Genomic DNA, 6,124 nt, shown 5'->3' with positions numbered 1-6,124 from the left:
TTGGTGGTTGGTTAGTTGATGAGAAAGTCACAGTCAAATTGCAGGACGTAATAGATTTAAATTAAATAGTGCCTTTGATTTAAAATATTATGTAAAAGTCATTTAGGGTTAAGAAGACGGAAGATTCAGAAAAAGGTAATAATTTAAAACTGTGGTTCGAAAATGTGAGAAGAAACAAGAAGAGCCCTAATAAACACACATTGTCCAAATTGATCATATGCATGAGACCGAACCAGAACTCTATCGCGTCAGTACGCTATCAAATGTGTGTATTTACGACCGTGACTGGATTTTCTAACATCTCTAGAAAATTCTTTAATTTCTTCCTATAAGATCTATTACACGAAATTCCAATTAGTATAACTTTGAATAAATTTATTGAATTTATGTTTATTGCGTAGGTGTAATGTTAATTACTAATTTAGGTGTGATGTTTAATAAGTATTTAGGTGTTAATTAGCACATACAGAAAACACGTCATGCAACGTGCAAAATGCTGAAACACGCGTCTACATAAATATGTGTATTTCACTTCGTACCTATTTTACTTTACTTTGTTAATAGTATAATGCGTACATTAAGGAATTTAGGTGTAATATTAATTAGGAATTTAACTAGAAATGTTAATTAGGAATTACAGGTGTCTGAAATTTAATTAGCACACGCAGAAAATGCATCAAAAATACATCATACACCAAAGAAAATAGTCGATTATTTTTAATCAATTTCGATTATTAATTGCAGATCATTAAAAATAATCAAAATAATCGATTATTTTTAATGACCTGTCTTTTTTCAGAGAGACATTTTCACAACAGATGGAAACAGTGAATAATCTTATTATGATTGCAAATTTTATCCAATTCCAGTAGCACTATTTTCATGTTGCTATTATTAACAGATTTGGAAAATTACTGAAGCAAGTGTCTACATAAATGTCTGCATTGCACTTTGTGCCTATTTTACTTGTAACACTTTATTCTTGGCATAATATTAAATTTGCTTATGATAAGAATTTTAGGCGTAATGTTTAATAAGTGTACTCTTAATAAAAATTTAATGAGAAATGTTAAGTGTAATATTTAACAGTGTTTACATTTTAATAAGCATATAAAGAAAATACATAATGAAACGAAGAAAGTAATAGGTTATTTTTAATTAAAGGCAGACACTTTTGTCAAAAAATTCATAACCGTATATACATTTATACAAACTGCTGGTAATATTAAAATTAGAATATACATTAATAAATTTGAAACAATTTATCACTGGCGCTTGCGAATACAATTGAAAATATTGGAAATATAGAATTAAAAAGTATGGTGCGATTTCAACTTTAAATATGATTGAAACGCTAAAATACTACTTCAACCAAGTAACATAAAACATATTTTAATGTGTGTAACTACTAATTTATTTGTATTCGTTTATTTGTAGTTTTATTTGGAGATGAGTAACAGGAATTATTAATGTATTGATGTATTTGGCTGGGTGCAATATAAAATTGCTAAATACAACAATACAGAACGATACAAAATAAAACAAACAACAATCTTATAACAAGCAATGAAGTACTGAAGTGCTGCGGTGCTTTTTTTAACTGTATTGTATTGTGTTATAGGTAATAAAATGCAGATGTTATTGTTAGAGTTTAACATTTAACTGTATTGTATTGTGTTATAGGCAATAAAATGCAGATGTTATTGTCAGAGTTTAACTTTTAACTGTATTGTATTGTGCTATAGATAATAAAATGCAGATGTTATTGTCAGAGTTTAACATTTAACTGTATTGTATTGTGTTATAGGCAATAAAATGCAGATGCTATTGTCAGAGTTTAACTTTTTATTGTCCCTGCTGCACAATTTAGCTTAAAATTTTGCTTAAATCAAATTATAATTATTTGCATTAACATTTTTAAGTTTTCTCACCAACTATCCTAAAACCTATTCCTAACAACTACAAGTGCTATAGGAACCAGAAAGCAGTGGGGATACTCATGAAGCACAAAGATAGAAAGTGTCCGTGAGGTAAATAAGCATATAGTGTGTCGGTGAGGAGTTACACCTTTGGCGGGCTCCTAGCTCCACACGGTATTTTCGACGGATGGTGCCCATATCCATGATAAGTGCATGGCTAACCTTTCGCAGAACGTCTGACTCCGTTTTAGAGATACGACATCTATTGCGCAGTGAACCTAGTACAATTAGAAAGTTCTTTTGCAAGGAGTCTTAAAAACAATGTAACAATTTAGAATTGACCCCTTCAAAAATGAATATGCACTTAGGAAAGCAATTCCTCCCACAGAAGAAATGAATAAGAATAAAAATAAAAAAATAAAAATATACTGAAAGTACATTTCGTAAAGATAAAAGATTTGCAACTATTTTATCTATGGATCCGTACAGTAAATCTGAACCATTCCTTATTTATTGTTGTCGTCAGATAACACTGTTCAATTTTTTTTCACTTTTTTTTTTATAGAAACGAAAGTAGCCATTCTATATTGATTTTTTGCCACAGAACTCGAAAGACATACTTAAAAATTCTCTCCTGGCTCAGGTTTATGAGTAACTTAGCGTTTCATATTTTGCACATAACGCTATGAAACATTATAAGTACATGATTTGAAATTATTGTTTAACACGGTACAAAGTATTGTTCTTAACAAGAAATTGCTGCATATTCGACTTGGCAACGTTGTACAGTTAGTGCTAGCAACAGCTAGTGGAAGCGTCTCATGAGTCACGTGAGACAATGATTGGAAGTTGCAAGTAGCTCCAGTTAACGTCTCTAATCGTATTCGAAGCGTGCTTTAAGCAGTAATTTGGCAGACTGTTTGTATTACTGGTGAACTAGCAGTTTGAAAGTAGTAAGTGAGGACATTATCGCTGTCGTACATACTGTTTTCATTGCGAAGTGTCAGTGATTCAAGGAAAGTGCAGGAATGTCCCGCGTTTGTAAAAATTCGGTGAACAGTGTGTGCTAAATATGTGCGGACATTATTTGTGTTTTCAGGAAGCGGCTGCAGTGCGAAGAGAATATTTACTATACTTTGGGTATCGTGTTGCAAACCACGATAAATCATGGGCTCCCCACGTTTGTTGTGCGAGTTGTTCATCTACTCTCAATGCCGGATGCATGTGAAGAACGTTTCCATTGCGCTTTGCCGTGCCCGCAATTTGGCATGAACCAACAAACTATAGTACAGACTGCTACTTTTGCATGCTACCCTGCATCAAGAAAGGTATAAATAGGAAGAAGAGGCAGATCGAATACCCAGTGATACCATCTGTCATTCGTCCAGTGTCCCAAGGAGAAGGATTGCCTGTTCCCGATATCCCGGCTACCATTCCGACGGAAAGTAATACAGAGAATGAAAGCGAAGACGAACCTGCTCCACATATCAGTGACACTCATTCTTCATTTGAGCCGAAAACCAACTATCCTGAACCACACCGACTCACACAAGCGGAGTTTCATGACCCGATTAGAGATTTTTAACTGCCAAAGAAAGCTGCGTTCTTTGCATCTAGGCTACAGCAGTGGAATCTTCTGGAGGATAGAGTTAGGATATCAACTCTACCTGATCGTCAAAAAGATCTTGCAAAATATTTCTGCTGCACCGATTAGTTAGTATTTTGAAAGGATATTCCAGGTTTGATACGGAAACTGAAGATTCCGTACAAAGTAGAAGATTGGAGACTGTTTATAGACGCATCCAAAACAAGCCTTAAAGCTGTGCTCCTGTACAATAGTATGGAAATATTAGCATCAATCTCTGTTGCTTATGCACCACTAGGTAAAGAAAGTTATCCCATGTTGGAACGCGTTCTGGATCTCATAAAATATCGTGAACACAAGTGTTTAGTTTGTGGTGATTTTAAGGTGATTGCAATTTGCTTGGTCTACAGGGTGGCTGTACAAAGTACAGTTGTTACCTATGTGAGTGGGATAGTCGTGCAAAGAATGTCCATTACACACAAAAGATATGGCCGCGACGAACAGCTTTGTTGCCAGGCGAAAAGAAACATTTCAAATGTACCTCTTGTGAACCCACAAAGCATTGTGTCATTGCACATCAAACTTGGACTCATGAAGGCCATGAACAGGAATGAATGTGTATTGGCATACTTGTGCCAAAGGTTTCCGCGTCTAAGTAGAGAAAAGATTTAGCAGGGAGTCATTATTGGTCCGCAAATACGCTAGCTATTGCAAGACGAGGTGTATGAATCTATCTTTAGTGTTGATGAGCTCCATGCGTGGTATTGTTTCCGCAATGTTTGTACCAGATTCTTGGGCAACAACCGAGCCGAAAATTACAAATAATTAATAACAGAATTGCTATCTGCCTACGAGAAACTTGGGCGCAACATGTCACTCAAAATGCACTTCCTCCATTCTTTCTTGATGTCTTTCCAGTGAATTGTGGATCTTTCAGTGACGAGCAAGTGAGCGATTTTACCAGGATATTTCTGCGATGGAACAACATTACAAAGGAAAGTGGTCAGTTTCAATGTTAGCTGATTTTTGCTGGATGATTCCAAGATATACTCCAGCTGTTCCTCACAAGAAATAAGCAAGGAGACGGCGTGTTTAAAACAAATACTTTAGGAAACTTTTACCGATACACTTCTTGTCTTGTAACGCTACGAGTATATGAAAAATGCAAGAGTGCTATTACACCAATGGCGTTATGTGCAAAAGGTAAATAATGCAATTACCACTAAATCTGAGCTAGAAGCATATCATTGTCATTTTATTGTTCAGCGTCCAAGAAATTATAAAGAATATATACGTATATTTTTATTTCCGTAATCATTTCAATGTTTTGTGACTTTTACCTTTACAATTTCATTATTATAGCGTTATATGTAACATGTAAATTGTATACTTACAAGCAAATCTCAGCGAAGAGCACATTTTTATTGTCAGTTTCGTGTTCAGCTCTCAAAAATCAATATAGGATGACCATTTACATTTCTATAAAAAAAATCACTGTTGCACAGTGTAATCATACTTTGCGAGGGCGTCATTGTCCCACTTTGAACAGAGTAAGTAGATGCTAAATACGAGTAAAGACATTCCGTTCTCAGTTATAGACAAAAGGAGTCACCAATGAAAATTCCTAAAGGACACTTTCTACCACGCAAAACACCTAAAACACATTCCCTGTACCACTAAAATGGCTACCATCACAGATTATACCACGTTTCTGAAATAAATGTACAATTAATTTCGGTAAAATTTAACACAAATACCCTAAAATGATTGATATGTGGCGGTACCTTCGTTAGTGTTTGTCTTTTCCACTGGTCTAGTGGTTAGGGCGTGTGCCTTTAATGCACGTCGTTCTGTATTCGATTCTCAATGTGAGGGCATGTAAATCTAATCGATGAGTTCGAAAACCAGTCATGTCCACATTTTGAGCGAATTGAGGTTATTGCATTTGCTAACTCAACTGATGTCGACGCACAGTTAAGCCGAAAACAAGGTATCTTCCCCCAATGGTTTTAGAAAATGTTGTACATTCAATTTTCCATTTAGTTTGAAAACATGCTATATCCTAGTGATCACTTGTTTTTGAACTAAACTTGGAAATATGCCGTCAGATGGCACCACATTCGACCAGATGGTAGCCATTTGTCATGAAGTTAATTACACACGGAACCGAACAGCTTATTGAGTTGCGTGCTTGCTTGCGCTTACCATAACACGAGTGATTCAGATAATGATTCTTCAGATGGTATGTCCAAGAGAAGGAAGAAGGATAAAAGGAACTATGAACCACATAAACTGAAAATGGAAAAAGCGAAGGGTTCACAGTTTAGCGTAAATAAAGGAAAATATTTTCTCAAATTGAATAGATCTTTCTTCTATTTCTGTCATGAAGGAATAGCCAAATAGGTCCCAATAAAGTTTGTTCTTTTTCTGTTAGATTACTTGAATGGGTTGGCAGAAGATATTAGAGTAGAGTGGCCCAAAAGTAGGTATACACCCCTGAGTTGATCAAGTATAACATACTAGCTTACCGGTATAGGTTTGTTTGCTTCAGTTATTCCGAGCTTAAGATATAAGTAAAAAGACATTAAGAACAAATAACAAAGAAACTAAGTCTACCTGA

Source organism: Thermobia domestica, chromosome 1 (assembly GCF_964235325.1).
Source record: "Thermobia domestica chromosome 1, izTheDome1.hap1.1, whole genome shotgun sequence".
Lineage (NCBI taxonomy): Eukaryota > Metazoa > Arthropoda > Insecta > Zygentoma > Lepismatidae > Thermobia > Thermobia domestica.
Note: the sequence above shows the minus strand (reverse complement) of the source record.